This window comes from Nicotiana tabacum, chromosome 1 (genome assembly GCF_000715075.1).
Source record: "Nicotiana tabacum cultivar K326 chromosome 1, ASM71507v2, whole genome shotgun sequence".
NCBI lineage: Eukaryota > Viridiplantae > Streptophyta > Magnoliopsida > Solanales > Solanaceae > Nicotiana > Nicotiana tabacum.
Window position 1 is genome coordinate 137477739 of NC_134080.1, and position 17508 is coordinate 137495246.

Consider the following 17508-nt stretch of genomic DNA (forward strand, 5'->3'; position numbering starts at 1 on the left):
TTTCTTCTCTTTCTTTCTTTTCTTTTCTTTTCTTTTCTTTTCTTTTCTTTTCTTTTCTTTTTTTTTTCTTTTCCTTTCTTCCTTTCTTTATTTCTTTCTCCTTTTCCTTTCTTCCTTTTCCTTTTTTTTCCTTTCCTTTTCTTTTTCCTTCTTTTTCCATTTGCGTATCTCCGGCACTTGCATTTCTTTAATTGTGTCGTTGATTTCGAAAGAAGGGTATGAAGAAAACAAATAAGGCTCAAAGAGGTTGACAAAAGGGTAACGTGTTTAGATAGCAGAACAAAACGCCTTCATCATTTCAAACTTCAAAATATGCCAAATACAAACAAGTACAATCAGAATAATGAAACCATACACATCATCTCTTGACCGCATCGGAATTGACGGCCATTTCCACACATTTTCCTTCTACATCTATCAGATATAATGTGCCATTCAACAACATTGTTACTCTTATTACCACGACCGGCCCCCTCTCAATTTGGCCAACTTGCTTTTACGGGGATTTTTACGTTTTACTTGCCCCAGTTTCACATGGTTCGGGCGTCAAACAATCTCAAAACGTCCCAATCTGTTCTCATTTCCTCAAGTGTCCTTATCGTTTTCAAAATGGTCTCATTGCTTCGCAACTTTTGAAGATCAGACTGAGAATTATGCGTGCATGTCATGTCACTAGAACCGGCAAAAGGCAAAACAAAAAGTTAAAAAAAAACTAAACAAAAAAATGATTCGGAGTAACAACAGATCGGAATTTGCATTGGACAAACGATGAAACAGTTCGAATAACAAAACAAAAACAAAACAAACTGGATTGAAACCGTAGAATGAACTGAAACAAACCTAGACAACCCTAGACAAACCACTACGACTAAACAAGCTAGACAAAAATGAAAGGATAGGAGGGTTTGAACACAAGACAATATCTGGATTACAACCCTGTAAATAATCCAGACAACAGAAATGACAGCCAAATGGACCACCAAAGCTCCTCCCCAGCTGACTTAGGAATGGAGCGTCTTTCCAATTACAAGCACGACATCTTAGCCACTAAGCTTCGCATCCATATTGACATGACCATTATCTGCTTCAGTATCTTCAACTTCAGTCAACAAGTTCCCAAGAGTATTCTCATACCCCATGTCACTGGGAATCATCCCCACCAAGTGTGCCTCCTCATGTAAGGGATGCAGCATGACATTCTGGGTGCCACTGTCTTGAATCAAATTTTCCTGGATTATCTTTTCTATTTCTCTTTTCAAATCCCGACAACTTTCCACATTGTGCCCCAGAGCATTGGAGTGGTATTCACACCTTTTAGATGAGTCAAAGCTTCTCGCACGTCGGTCCACCTGATTTGGAGGAATGGGTGCAATTATGTCATGTTGTTTTACTTCTCAAATAAGCTTGCATAGGACTCTCCTATTGGTGTAAAACTATCTTTCAACTTTTGTTCCCTTCTATACCCCTGGCTTGGATGTGGGTTACAAGGTAATTGAAAATTTTGCGGAGGCTGGTGGAGATTTTGTGATACTCGTGCTCACTTTCTTGGGTGATTTGATGACTGGGTAACATACTGGGAAGGATCAACAGAGTATGGGGGGTTTGGAGGTGGATAGTAATGTTTAAGGGGGTCATGGGAAACTTGAGGCTGCACATACCTTTGGGATGTTCTCCTAGGACCTCTTCTCGACCCTGATATCACCATGATTTCTTCATCCCCCTCATTCGTGTTACCAGATTCAATTTGGAGAGCTTGAGCTGCAGCTTTGAGAGCTGTTTGACTTATAATTCTGCATGTCTTAAGACCGTTCTCCACCATTTCTCCCATTTTGATTGCTTCCGGGAAGGATTTACCCACTGCGGATGTCATTTATTGAAAATAATCTGGCTCTTGAGCTTGTGGAAAGACAGTGATTAACTCGTGGTCATCCATGGGTGGCTTAGCTCTAGCTGCTTGCTCTCTCCATTTGATGGCATATTCCCTGAAACTTTCAGTTGGTTTCTTTTTTAGGTTAGAAAGGGAAATGCGGTCTGGGGCGATGTCGATGTTGTATTGAAACTGTTTGATAAAGGCTCATGCCATGTCATCCCAGATGTACCAGCAAGATGTATCTTGATCCAAAAACCATTCAGATGCTACTCCCGAGAGGCTTTCCCCAAAATAAGCTATAAGTAATTCTTCATTTCTTCCCACACCTCTCAATTGGTTGCAATACCTTTTCAGGTGGGCTATGGGGTCTCCATGTCCATTGTACTTTTCATATTTGGGAACCTTGAAACCAGGCGGCAAGTGGACATTAGGGAATATGCATAGATCTCTGAAGGCAACGCTCTTTTGACCTGCCATTGCTTAAGTGTTTTTCAACCGTTGTTCTAACCTTTTCACTCTTTGGGTTATTTATTCCTGTACTCTCTTTCGGGCAGGCTTCTCGATGTTTATAGGAAGCTCAAACGAGTACGAGTGGTACTCGGGATAGTGGTACTGTTCTTGCTGTGTAGCAAATTGTGACTCGTGACAAGGCTGTCCTTGGCCATTGGCCCAAACTTGGCGCATTTTGGTCATTTGTTGTTTCAGTGTTCTATTTTCCTCAACCACAGTAGACCCTTGTTGAACCCTCTGACCCTGAGTCTCTTGAGCACTCGTAACAGCTTCGATTCAGTTATCATTTTTCCTCAGATCTTGTGTTTCCAGCTTACCACAAACCAACCACCTCAACTTTCTTCACAATTCAAAACAAAACATGTTAGAATGGATTGAGTCGGTCCTCATTATTAACAACATCTTTTCCATTTTTTTATTCAATTCTTCTTTTCCATTTTTTCATTTTTTTTTGGTTGCGGTCGAATCTTATGGAGATTGCCTACGTATCATGACCCCTCATGAATCAGACTGTGCGTAGTTCTTGCAAATAAAAGGTAAACGACAATAAAACATTTTTTGGAATTTTCCATTTTCATAATAACAACAAAACTGACCAACTTAATGATGAAATACAGACTCGAAAATCAAACGACCCATATACTCTAATCATAAGAAATACAAACCCCAAAAATGACAGATTCCTTCCCTTATATGCCAATTTTGACCCAAAATCTGAACGGTATTCACTTGACCACTAACTCTTTTTCTTGTTTTTCCAAATTAAATTAAACGACCCGGTATTGCAAACACGGCCTTCCAGCGCCTCGGGGATAAAGATTTTAAGGCTGTGAGGGTCAAAATCAAAATATGACCAAGGGTGGCTATTTGCGCAAAGTCAGCCTTCCGGCGCCCCGTTTGGGAACATTTGGCTATTTTTGACAAAAACGGCATCACCTGGTTTATTTATGACAAAAATTAATATTTTTTGGGCTATTTTTGTAAAGGGGAGGTTGGACCCGATGAGGGTTGCCTACGTATCGCACGCCCTGTGAGAATCAAACCATGCGTAGTTCGGGCAAATTAACCGAACTATTTTAAAACAATACTCTTTTCCATTTTTATTTTTGGCATTTCATAAGCGAATAAAAACTATTTTTAGAAACGAGCCTCTCTTTTTTTTTCTTTTTTCTTTTCAACAAATAAAACAGCCTATTTTTCCAAGCTAAAAGTAACAGAGTCTTTTTATCTTTTTCATTTTCCACAGACAATAAAACAATCTATTTTTCCAAACTAAAAATAAAAGACTCTTTTTTCCTTTCTTTTTTCAACAAATAATGAAACAACTTATGTTTTTCAAACTAAAAGAAAGACTATTTTTATCCTTTTATTTTTCAACAACCAACTTTCCAAAAATAAAAGACTCTTTTTCTATTTTTTTTTTTGCTTTTTTTTAGTAAAACAAAATAAATTTTTTTTTTATTTTCTCAGAATTTCGGCAGAGTTTCACCAGTAATTGGTCATTGATTTTTATTTCTAAAATAATCAATTAACTCCCTAACTGATATTTCTTTTTTTTTTCTTTTTTCTCTCTTTTTTTTTTCAATTTTCCACCATTCCTGAGATTCAGAAACCGGTCAACATGAAGGTTCGAAACAAATATATGTACAGAGCAAGTAGGATGCATCAGGACGGTCTTTTCATTTCAGGTTGCTAGTCCTAGACGGACCCAACCCCTGTGTTGAGTCCCCTAAGTCAAATGCAACGTGATGAAAATAAGCGTTCCTACTAGGGATACGACATGAAGTCATGTTATTCTATGTTCAAAACCTGGGTCGGTGTTCTAGACTGTGTACCCGAGCGGACAACTCGAGTCGAGGAGGGGGCAACTTACCGGGAACCAAAAGGCCATCCGGCTTCGTAACTTGTCCGGCCTCTTTCTTATTTCAAGGTATGACACTAACAGAATAGGGAGTCTCAACCAGTAAGCACATCCCCGGAGGTGAAGAGAGAAGGGTGTCGGCACAGTTTATATACAGTTCAGATAATATCAAAACGGTAACATTTAACACATTCAGCACGAAACATGTAGGAAAATCAGATACAATCAAATACAACAATTTATCTAAGCTCGAATTCTGAACCCTGAACCAGAGATTTTGGGCATTTTCCAAGCAGAGTCGCCAGAGCTGTCACACCTCCCTTTTTACCACACCCGTAAGCGTGTAAAGGAGTTTTTCCATTTAAAGGACAATCGGAATGGGATTTAATTATTAATTATTCAGAGTCGCCACTTGGGAGATTAATGGTGTCCCAAGTCACCGGTTGGATCCCGAACCGAGGAAATTTATGACTCTGTTAACAGTCCGCGAACCAGAAATCCAAGTAACGAATTCTGTTAACCCGGGAGAAGGTGTTAGGCATTCTTGGGCATCGTGGTTCTAGCACGGTCGCTTATCTGTTGTATTTAATTGTATCTGATCTTAACACATGCTAGCTTATGTGCCTTTTACTTGTGAAACCGCTTATTATCATTATTTATTTTAAAAGAATTGCGACGTCGTGAAAACGCGTTTCGAACCACGTCGCAATCAATGCACCCGTGGTTATCAACACATTTCAACTTCGTCGAGAGTTGTATTTGATTCGCATCAATGCGCACCCGAGTTTAAGAAGGTCATTTAATTAAAATCGCGCCTAAAGATTCTAACGTAATATTATTTTGGGAAAAAGCCGTGAAGTTCTCTAAATGGCCCTCCCAAATTCTAATCATTTTTAATAACCATTTATTGAGGGCCTCGCATTTATTTATTTTCGTTCGGTGGAGCTCATCTCAATTTGTGAACCTATTTTCTATCATTATTTATTTTATAAGAATTACGATGTCGTGAAAACGCGTTTCGAACCTCGTCGCAATCAATGCGCCCGTGATTGTCAACACATTTTGACTTCATCGAGATTTGGATTTGGGTCGCATCAATGCGCACCCGAGTTTAGGAAGGTAATTTTATTAAGAGCGCGTTTAAAGCAACTACGCGTTTGCACTTTGCGAGGGCCATGGAATTTCAACTAAATGGCACACCTCGATTTCTAAGGATTAAAACGAAGACTAATTAAAATAAGGGTCGTGCAGCTAAGATTTTATTTGGCGCGACGCACCTCAATTTCAATTTTTTGGGAAATGCAAACCGAGTTTTCGAGGGCCATGAGCTATGGAACACTTTTACTAAATGAGATTTCATGAACAATCCCCTTTTAACCCCTTCTCCTATCCGGCTGAATCCGATGCCTAAAACAAGGAACAAATTAATTGCTAATGGGCTTCGACCTTTCTATCACTCCCCACGATCCCACGATCATTCAAATAATTCTAACAAAGATCAAATGAGCAAACAATAACAATCAAGAACAAGAAATAAAGAACTAATTAATTGGATTACCAAGAAAGAATGGGACACTGGTGAGTGGAGCAAGATGGCAACGTGAAACTATGTACAAACGATCTGTAGGTCGGCTAACTCGTCAAAGACAACCACTACAAACTAAGAAGCAATTTGCAGACTCATTTCAACATTGTTACTGACCACAAAAATACGCCAAAGGTTGGCAGTGGCATATTAAGAATAAACTATAAACAGAAATTCATATCAAAGCTAATTTTATCTCTTCATATAATACTCCAAAAATTTCTAACAATTTCAACGTTAACTTGAAACCAGGAGAACTAGAAAACAATGAGCCCGCTTCATGTTTAAAATCATCAATATTCTAGCCATCATTATAACAATGAAGTAAAGAGAAGGGAAAGGGATTGGACCTCGATGAGGCGGAATCTCGTCGGACGACACTCGAACCTCGACGGAACCAACAGACGGAGCTTTACTGCAACACACTTTTGAAAGAAAGACTAAAAAAAAACACCCAACAAGCCTTTACGAGCAAATGAACCAGTGACCGGAAACTCGACGCGACACCCTCGAACAAGCTTCGACCAAAGATCAACAGAAACGACCGTCGACACTCAATCGGAAAACTCGACATTCACAGGAACTGTGACAGCGTTCAACGACGGGCCTCGTCGTGAACACGAATCGCTCAAGCAAACTCCGTTCATGGAGAAGCAAAATCTAACACTAGGAAGATGAAACAGATAGTGTTAGGGATCTTGTATTTGGTTGAAGTTCAAGCCATGGAAGGAGGGGGACAGGGTTTTTCGTTAGTTTTCAATTGGAGGAGAAGAAGCGACACAATGGGGTGGAGTTTGACTCGTCGCTGTTTTCCGGCGGACAGGCGGCGTGGCTGACGGGGCTGGTTCGTCGGTTTGATTGCCTGTGGAAACGCTACTTCCACCTGAAGACTGCGTTGTTCTTCAGCTTTTTTCCTTTTTGTTTTTTTTTTGTTTTTCATGCATAACTTTGCATGTTCTCAGCCCTCTACGCACTTTTCATTTTCTTTTCATATGTTTCCTCTTTAATTCTTTAATCTTAGCATTCTTTTTATAGTGTAGAGTCTAGGTTGTAGGGTTTTAGGTTAAGGGGTATGGGCCTAGGAATTATGGGCTTGGCAATTGTGGGCTAGGTCCAAAATTAGGCCTAAAGATGGGTTGCTCGAGCCCAAGGCCTATTCTTTTGCCGCGAATGAGATTAAAAATATGCGCCCATTTGTTAATTATACCTACTATTCAAATAATTTATTAAAATAAAACTAACCATTAAAACAAATCTATTTTTGGTATTTTCAAAATATCATATTAAAATAAAAATACGATACTATTGTTGTATATATTTTTAAGATTTTTTTTAATTAAAAATGACTACAAAACATTAATGAACCTATTTTTGTGATTTTGTTTTCTTATAATAAAATAGAGTAAAAGAGTCAAAATTACTGAAAATATCTATATTATGCCTAAATTAAATATTTTATGCTAATATATAAAAGATCTTGGGGAGGGTCAAAAATCACATGTCTACACATATTGTGAAGAATTCCATCACTCTTCTCATTTTCCTTTGTAAGCTCATTTCTGAGAGCATCCCTCTCAGATTCCACCTCTGTCACACGAGCCTTGAGCCTAGCTATCTCAGCATCCTTGGTTTCACATTCCTGAACAAGAGCCATGACTTTACTGTTGATAGGAGTCTTCTTGGATGAACCAGGTTCATTTGGGATGGCATTGACTAATTAGTCATAAGCAATTAGAGTATTAATACCAACGTGATCCTTGCTTGAGGCCATTTCCCATTTCTTCATAGGCACATTGCACCTATCTAGAATCGTAGTCAAAATAAAGTCATAGGGGTAGAATGAGCCTTGGAGCCATTGATGACCCTGTCCAGCAGTTTGATGATGAATGCAGGCCAATTAATTTGCCTTCCACTCTCCAGGCATTCCATAAGAACTAGGTCTATATAATTTGCAATATGCCTTTTCTCCTGCCTGGGCAATAGGCACTTGTTGACAAATTCAAACAAGACTTTGTGATGTGGCCTCATTTCACTTTTCTGAACAACCCTAGCCTCATTCACATCTTCAGCATCACAAAACCTCCTTGTAATTTCAAGGGCAGTAGTAAGGGAGCCCAAACAAGGCCACCTTTGCCTTGTATAGTCATTAAACCCTTCAGAGGGTATGTCAAGGATCTCTCCCAGTTTTTCTGGATCAAAGGTCACTTGAACTCCTTTCAGCAGGCTTCTAACCTTGCCATCCTTAACTTCTGCATTTGCCATAATGTCATTCCTGGCTAGCCTACCATCCATCTGAAGGACCATATCCTTCCGCCCTTGAGCAGCTAAGGCCTCAACCAGTCTCATCATTCCTGATTCCACCAGGTCTTTCATCAATCTACCCTTCAAAATCTTTCTTTTGCCAAACATGGCAAGCTTGTCTTGTTCACCATTAGACTTATCTTCTTCTTCTTCTTCTTCTCCACTTTATTCCTCATTTCAGAAATTCTTACTTGTTCACTTTTTAATACAGACCTTGTCCTCTTGGCTAATAAAGATTTAGCAGCCTTAAACACAGAGGAAGACTTCTTGGAGGAAGTTTTGGGCTTTTGGGCTTGGGGGTCTGAACCTCCACTGTTGGAACTTCCTCCCGATGGACCTGTTCCATCTCCTCAACCTCCACAGCCTCTAAGGACTCTGCAACCTTCCCTTTTCCTTTAGCCATCCTTTTCTTCTTACTCTCAGCTAGAGCCTTTTGTAGATCACTCTCACTCTGTTTCACCCTGCTTCTTGTGGCTCTTCCTTTTGGCAAGGAAGTTTTAGTTGTTGTTGGGGATGAAACTTTTCTTTTCTTAGAGGGTTTAGGAGCACTGAGGGCTTTTGGTGTGGGAGTTCTTCTTTTCTTTGGATCATAACTTGCACCAACCTTTTTCAATAGGTCTGCTAGGGTCTCTCCAGTTGATGAACCAGGTTCATCTCCTTGTGTGCTTAGATTAACTAACCCTTCAGCATCTTCACCCGAACCACTTTCCCCTTACTTCTTGCCACTCTCTTCTACATTTTCTTGTTCAACCCCACAGATAGCAAGCACAGACAAATCAGCAGTGGATGAATAATCAACCACTCTTTTCCCATTTTCTCTCTCTTCTCCACATGCACCCTCTCTCTCTTTTTCTTTTTCAGGTTTCTTTTTACCTGCACTCCTTCGTAACTTAGGTAATTCTACATCCCTGATAGGCCCAACCAGAACAAACCTAGTTTCTAGATTTTTAGTTAAAGAAGAACTTACCTTGGAAGGGGATTCTTGAGTCTTCTCAGAGTCAGAAGACCCAGGTCCTTCCCCTTTACTAGCAGATTTGTATGACTCAGAATCAGAGTTGGAGTCAAAGTCTTGGGCCTGGTTTGCCTTTAATTTCTCATTTAATTTCTTTGAGAGAGCCCCAGACGCTACCGTTTTCGAAGCAAACATTTTCACCCTTCTCAGCCTGGATTTGGGAGATGTACTAGGTAGAAGAGGGGCGGATGAATTAGAAGGAGTGAGTGGTGGAGTAGTTCCAGGATTGTCTTGTGGATTTGTCACGATTGCTGGTTTCTCGAGAGAATTGGTGAGTTAGAATTTTGAAGAAGAAAGCAAGTGAAATTGAAGAAGGATATTTGACGGTTTAGAATTATGGAGATGGCATGAGGTAATGATGTGTATTTAAAGAGAAATACACATTTAATATATAACGACAGCTTTAGCAGAGGTCAATTAGAGGTCTAATCAAACTGAAATTTCAAGTTTGAATGAACGGTTATGTTTCCTTAGATTTTAGGCAATTTTTGTGTTTTGGAGTTCTAAGGCTGATGGAACTAGTTCAAAACTAACGGATAGAATTTTCTAAGAAGTTGGGCAATTGTAGGACATTTGCTCATGATCTATCTTTATATTTCTAATTGTCCAACAAGAAGTTGGACAATTATAGCAATTGTAGGACATTTGCTCATGAAGTTGGACAAAACTAAATATTTATATTTTTTATAGTGCAGAATATAGAAAACATACCTTAGCTTTCAGATGAACCCATACTAATGACCATGCCTTCATTTAGAATTTAGAATTCTCTTGACCATGCCTCAATTTACCATAATAGAGAAAATTTTGTAAGAGATCAGTGAGTCATATTAACACATGTCACAGGAGTATACTAATTACAGTATGAAGCTAAGTAAAAATTAATCTAGATATTTACACAAGTTCATATTTCCTAGCCAATTTTTGTTTTCATTTTCAATTTTTTTTCCATTCATTTTGAGCTGGTCCTATTAGGTGATCTTAATCATCCATAATTCCAACCAGTTCCTCTCAAAGTTTTCTCTACTCAGTGCTTTAGTGAAGATGTCAACAATTTATTTATCAGTAGCACAGAATTCTATGGAGATCAATCATTTCTCATAGTTATCTCACTACATAAAATCAGCCTTATTGTGGCGACTAAAGTCGCCACAAAATCCCTGAAAGTCGCTGCTACAACTTTCAGTGGCGACATTTGTGTTGCTACAAGAAAAACGGTAACTGAATGTTATTTGTGGTGACATCTCAAGGTTGCCGCTAAAAGCCTATATTTTGTGGCGACATAGTTGCCACAAAAGGTAAAAAAACCTGCTACAAAAATGGTTCCACGAGAATAAATATTAGATGGGTCGCCACTATTATTCACCTTTAGCGGCAACTACTATCGTTGCTAAAATATTTTTTCAGTGCAAGGTTCGTGTCGCCACTATAAATAAATGTTAGTAGCGACGCGTGTCGCCACAAATAATAAACCATGAAAGATATAATAAATTTCTGTAGCAACTAAAGTCGCTGCAAAAGAAATAAACCAATAGTGGCAACTTTAACATCTCAACAATTATTAATATTTTGTGACAAAATATTGCCACTAAAACTTATTTTTTCAAAAACTATAATGACCAAAATTATATACATTTGCAGGAGGAATCTAGTTCTCTAAATTTTAATATAGGGATATTCGTATCAATTGACTACCAATGTTAAAAGCAACCAATAATATTTATAACACACCAAAAATAATTTCTCAAACTGAATATTATAAATATTTTCATTACTAAAAAGTTAATTACATATATACTACACGACACTTCATTGTGCATTGTAATTGTACGCATATACATATCCCAAAAAAGATAAAATATTAAGTGACTTGTAGCTGCTCTTTGCTCGACACCATTGCTGATAGGCTTCCTGAAATTAAAAGTTGGATATTCTGCTGATCAGTTGACACTACATTAGCTAATAACAACAAGCTTATAACGACAGAATAGTCAAAACTTCAAACAAGACTACAATAACAAAAAAGGTCAAAAGATCGACGATCAAAAAGGATAATCTATTCTGAATTCCCTGACCACATTATCTCATCTAACTACCAACATACGAAATCAGCATGCATAGAAAAACTTGAAGGATAACAGAAGGGTATCTACTGAGTTTAAAGATAATGTGCTTTTTTTTATCTAAAAAGAGTTATTGGACTTTTTGAATGGAAACACACACATATTTATACATCACAACAAAAAGACATAACAACCTTTTACCCAAAATAGTCCACAAAAACAGTTGACCCACTCCTAACATTCTATTTCTTTCACCGAACATAACAGGCCAAGAAAAATTGACAATGGAAGTTTATGTACAATTAGGACACCTTAGGGAAAATGCGGCTAAATTAAAAACAGGAAACACAATAATCTAGTCAATTTATATTTCCACTTGAGAAAACAAAGACATCTTTGGAAAAAGAGAATAGCCATTCCTACTTAGCAGGGAATGGCATGTGTTAATCTAAAACTAACAAAATGGCTTTAATACAAAGAAAACACTAGGAGAAATCCTTTCGACACTCTCCATGAGACTTTACTTCCCAAAGCATTCATACAACAACAACAACAACAACAACAACGACCCAGTATTATCCCACAAGTGGGGTCTGAGGAGGATAATATGTACGCAGACCTTACCCCTACCCCGAAGGGTAGAGAGACTGTTTCCAGGAGACCCTCATCTCAAAAAGGTAATAGGAGCCGATATATTAGTACCATAAAAATGCATAATAAATAACAGCAATATAAGGGATATGAAATACAAAATACGAAATACAAAATACGAAATACGAAATAGATGGCTGGTATAGTAAAACTATCTGGTAAAATCCTGCATCAAAAGACGACCAATAACATTCTTAGTCTAACTCCTAAATAGCTAGTTTCACTATATTGTGCTGTAGAAATATTCACAACTTTCCCCTAACCTACAACCTTAATGTTCGACCTCCATAATTCCCTGTCAAGGGCCATATCCTCAGTAATCCTAAGTCGCGTCATGTCCTGTCTGATCACCTCTCCCCAATACTTTTTAGGTCGCCCTCTACCTCTCCGCGTGCCCACTACAGCCAGTCGCTCACACCTCTCACCGGTGCATCAGTGCTCTTCCTCTGAATGTGCCCGAACCATCTGAGTCTCACTTCCAGCATCTTGTCCTCCATGGGGGCCACGCCCACCTTCTATCGAATATCGTCATTCCTAATCTTATTCATCCTTGTATGCCCGCACATCCACCTCAACATCCTCATCTCTGCTACTTTCATCTTCTGGATGTGTGAGTTCTTTACCGACCAACATTCAGTTCCATACAACATTGCAGGCCTAACCACTGCTCTATAAAACTTACCTTTTAGTAACGGTGGCACTTTCTTGTCACACAAGACTCCCGACGCTAACCTCCACTTCATCCACCCCAACCCTATACGGTGTGTGACATCCTCGTCAATCTCCCCGATCCCCTGAATAACCGATCCAAGATACTTGAAACTACCCCTCTTGGGAATGGCTTGAGAGTCGAGCCCCACTTCAACTCCCGCTTCCGTCGGCTCAACTCCAAATTTGCACTCGAGGTATTCCGTCTTCGTCCTGCTCAACTTGAAACCTTTATACTCAAGAGCATGTCTCCAAATCTCTAGCCTCTCGTTGACGCCGCCTCGTGTCCCAAAGCATTCATGATGAACATAAACAATTGCATGCGATAGAGGTATAAACAAAGTACAAAGCTTAATCAGTGTACAAAGCTTCCACAAACACAGAGACCAGTGAGTGCATTGTGGATAAGGCTTATTTCCACCACCTCCTTTCTTTCCCCAAAAACTAACTATGGCTCATCTGTTACAGTGACCACTAAGCCCAAATAAGACATTCTCCCACCCCTGTTTCTTTCCATATGTTTTATTAAGAAATTGTTCATTCGACTTATTGAAAAATATACAATACTTTCCAATGATCTTATATAGTGACTTTCCAAAACTTCCATATAACAGTTTTTAAATTCTATGCAACGTGAAAATTGTACCTTTATAGATTAACAAAAACTTCCTAAAATAGATCATATTGCAAATAATCCAAGAGTTTCCACCAAGTAAAATGTATTCCTTGAACATATGAATGGTCAAAAGTCAGATTTCACATACAGCTTTGTACACTGATTAAGCTCCACATAAAGCTATTTCTCTTTTTTCCTAGGGAAAGTTCTATTCTACTAAATTGTCAAAAGTCAACTTCTAAAAGAGACACCAAATATGTAGCGTTCGACCACACAGGTTGTCTGTGGTTGTAGTATTTTTTAAGGTTTGCTCAGAACACTAAGCAAGATATTAACGATAAAATTCTAGTGGTTTGTCACGTAACTCCAGAGAAAAATCCAGATTTCACACAAACAAAAAATAATTCAACAGTCTATTATCAAGAGGATGAGAGGTTAAAGAAGGAGAAGTTGAAAAGAAGATAGGGAGCAAAGTGACAGAAGAATTGTCGAGAAAGAAGAATTGTCCAGAATGAAGGAAGAAGAAATGCTGAGAAGGAAGAAGATTTGTTAAGAAGCAACGGAGCAAGTACCTGTTGTAGCATTCTGGTCATCACACTAGCAAATTGTTCATGCATCCTCTTGTTTACTTCTAGATGGATCCTCTTGTCTACTTCTACATTGCATGTTCGCGCTCCTCTGCCAACTTCCTTTGCAACTCAAGTTCCATATTACTTTGCAACTGAGCAGCCATTTGTTCACGTTCTTCTTGCAACTTTCTATCCATCTCGGTTTGCATCTTTTGATGCATAATTTTCATAGCGAAAGACACGCTGGATCTATGTTTGCACGCTGCATGTTACTCTTTTTAGGAGGCTTCTTTCCGTATTCTTTTCCGTGAACATAGCATGTTCTCTCACCAAGAACAACGGATAAAATCTCATCTCTAGTCATAGGATGCTCGATCTCTTCAGATTGTTGCTGAGTGACAACTTCTTGGAGTTGACCCTGCATTTATGCATAATCATTTACATCAAAATATAATAAAACACATTGAATGTAACTTACAGAAACAAAAAGATAATAAGTCTATGATTTTAGATAATTACATGAATTTGTTGGGATTGTGAATCCACCCACACCAGTTCTCCTCTATCATCCTTGCGTGTATGTTGGATCTCTCAAACTTTATCTCGTGTGTCTATTTCTCCAGTAATAGGATTGCTCTGCAATATAATTTTGGAGAAAAAAATATATAAGCAAATATATAAATGTGTAAATAATAAAGAAGCACATGTGATAGTAGGGGACTAAATATATTTTTACCGTAGATTCCTCTACTTCTGCAAAAGACTTTGTACCACAAGTACGCTTAGTTATTTGCTTCTCTCTGTTTTTTTTGTTCCTCTGTTGTAAGTAAATAGATTAATAAATCACATTTCAAAGAGTACAAGTTATTGTATTAAGTTAGTACCTTAAAATCCTGACTTCCAAAATATTGTTTTAGGCATTTCGAGTCCTCAAGCTCAACATTTTCAGGTAGATGAGACAATCTTTCTTCATTAGTATTGTACTTAGAGTACAACCTGCTGAGTCGAGATTTCCATGCTCTAAAAAGCCTTTGCATAGTGCTAATTACAAAGGATTGAAATCTATGCTCTTGCAGCTCACTGTAAACTTCAAATTTATCCTGACAATAAATGTAATTAAATTCATCCCTGTGCCCACAATGTCATTTGGTCCCTGGAACTACAAACCATATTTTCCTTGAGTATCATAATGTTATTGCACTTTGGGCTGCTCTTAATATATCTACTACACAAATAATTACTCCACCTCAAATTGATCGTACATCTTGGTTACATAACTTTATACATAAGGAGCCTTTATCATCATTTTGTCACCTTCCATCTTCCATAATCTTACCTTTTGCTTTGTAGCAGTTATGGTCTATAAGAAATAAAAACTATTTTGATCGTCAACAGCTTAAGGCAAGTATTCCTTTACTATACAAACAAGTTGCTGAATTTTATTATCTCACAAATTCCACAAAAAGAAATACTTCATTACTCACTCTATATATAAAATGGCATCCACCAAATGGACAGTTTTTTAAGTTAAACATTGACGGTTCTTCATCCTACACTCACAATAAATGTGGGATTGGTGGGTTGTTTCGCAATCAACATTGCAAATGGATTATAGGATTTGCAGGGAAAGCACAACATGGATCCAGTTTTCAGACAGAATTGTTGGCACTTATCATGGGGCTAAAATTGCTATCCAGCATCAACTCACACCATTGACCATCAAAACATATGCAACTGCAAATCTTGGTATATTAAACACACCTCAAATGCAATACACTAACTTAATCAATGATTGCAGGTTATTACTCCTACAACTGGATAATCCACAGCTTCAAAGCATCTATAGAGACCAAAACTTTGTTTCAGACTGTCTAGCTAAATATGGAGCAATGCATGCGGAGCCTAGTTGTATACTCTTTAGAAGCCCTCCACCTTTTGTCGCTCCTTTTTACCAGCAAGATCAAGTTGGAATGCTTAGAAGAAGACTGCTCAAATAAACAAATATGATATGTAATAGTAGTTCCATAACTAGTACTGTGTCTATTAGTAATGTTGGAGTAACAAATCCAGCTTCTGTGTATGATAATCGTTCCCATAAGGGGGATATAGTAGCTAACTTTAGTTCTCTTCAACTGATGCAACTTATACATCCTACAAACTCTTTGTAAGTTTTTAAGTATCTATAATATGCCTATCTTTCTTAACCAAAAAAAAGGGATACAGAAATTTAATTTAGTTAAATCGTAGCCACCAGCATCACAGTCATCTCGTCTTCTTTCAAATGACATCAGGAACAGAAAGCAAGGAACCACCAGAGTCCTACATATTCACCTCTTTCATTTAATCAAACTAATAAAGCTACACCATAAATTTCTATATAATATTTACGCATTCTTCAATTAACTAGCAGTACTAGATCTAGCACAAATAAAATGGATTTTTTAAGTTAAATGTATTGAGTCTGTTAAACAGAACGTTTCTTTGATTCTTCCTCCACAACACGAAATTGATCGATTATCAACTTCTTTCCAAAAAAAATGAAAAGATTAGGGATTTGAACATACCTGACAAATGAGATTCACATTTTGATTTGAGGGGTTTTGATTTGGATGAAATTTTAGATGAAGACCTGATTTAATTTGTAGAATGTAGAGAGACATCGCCGATATTCTTGAGAGAGTTTTACTCCTCTGTTGTTTCACTCTCAGCTTTATGGGTTCTGTTCCAGAGACAAGTATTAATTAGGTTATTTAATTTTTATTTTCTTTATTATTTTAAAAGTGAAAATCTAGGTTATAGGAGCGACCAAGTCGCTGCCAGATAGTTTTAGCGGCGACTTCGCCATAGTCGCCACAAATATTATGGAGCCAAAATTTTATTTTTAGCGGGACTGAAAATTTTAGCCATATCCGAGGAGACCTAAAATAAGCCGCTGCTTAAAATTATCCTTCTGCAGCGACTTTAGATGTAGCTTCTAATAATATAGTTGTTGTAGCAACCTATAAGATCGCTGCTATATGTTGCCACTAATAATCCAATTTCTTGTAGTGTCTCTTAAGAAGTGGTGTCTAACATCTATGTGCTTAGTCCTCTTATGATGAACAGGGCTCTTTGTCATACTTATAGCACTAGTGTTATCACAGAAGATAGAAATGCAACCAACTTCTATGCCAAGATCTATCAGTTGTTGTTTGATCCACACCAATTGAGCACAACAAGAGGCATCAACAACATATTCAGCCTCAGTAGTGGATAAGGCCACTGAATTTTGTTTTTTTAGTGGCCCATGATAGAAGACATGAACCAACAAAATGAGCCATACCTGAGGTGCTCTTCCTATCCACAAGGAAACATGCATAATCAGCATCAGCATACCCTACTAGATTGAAATTACTACCTTTAGGGTACCAAAGACACAGATCAGTAGTGCCTTTCAAATATCTCAGTATCCTCTTGACAGTAGTCAAGTGAGATTCCTTTGGATTAGCCTAAAAGCGAGCACAAAGCCCTACACTGAAAACTATGTCAGGCCTGCTGGCAGTAAGATACAAAAGTAAACCAATTATACCTCTATACAACTTCTGATCAATAGATGAACCAGGTTCATCTATGTCTAATTTAGTGGCAGTTGCAATGGGGGTGTTTATTTCCTTTGATTCATCCATTTTAAACTTTTTGATCAACTCTTTTGCATATTTCTGCTGTTGGATCATGGTTCCATTTGGGTTTTGTTTGATCTGTAAGCCTAAGAAAAAATTAAGC

The 17508-nt window shown here is 38.0% G+C and overlaps 1 long non-coding RNA gene across 3 annotated transcripts; it reads right to left on the bottom strand.

Annotated features, from left to right (window-relative positions):
• Positions 1–11588: 11588 nt before the first annotated feature.
• Positions 11589–16450, bottom strand: LOC107801032 (uncharacterized). Of its 3 annotated transcripts, none has more exons than XR_012709575.1 (4): positions 16311–16448; positions 14483–14563; positions 14266–14382; positions 11589–14164 (listed from the first exon to the last, which is right to left on the bottom strand). It is a non-coding gene; the product is annotated as an uncharacterized LOC107801032 (long non-coding RNA). The 3 variants fall into 3 exon arrangements; XR_012709577.1 differs by lacking the exon at positions 16311–16448 and adding an exon at positions 14631–16277; XR_001651543.2 differs by lacking the exon at positions 14483–14563 and having other exon boundaries at positions 16311–16450.
• Between the last annotated feature and the right edge of the window lie 1058 nt (positions 16451–17508).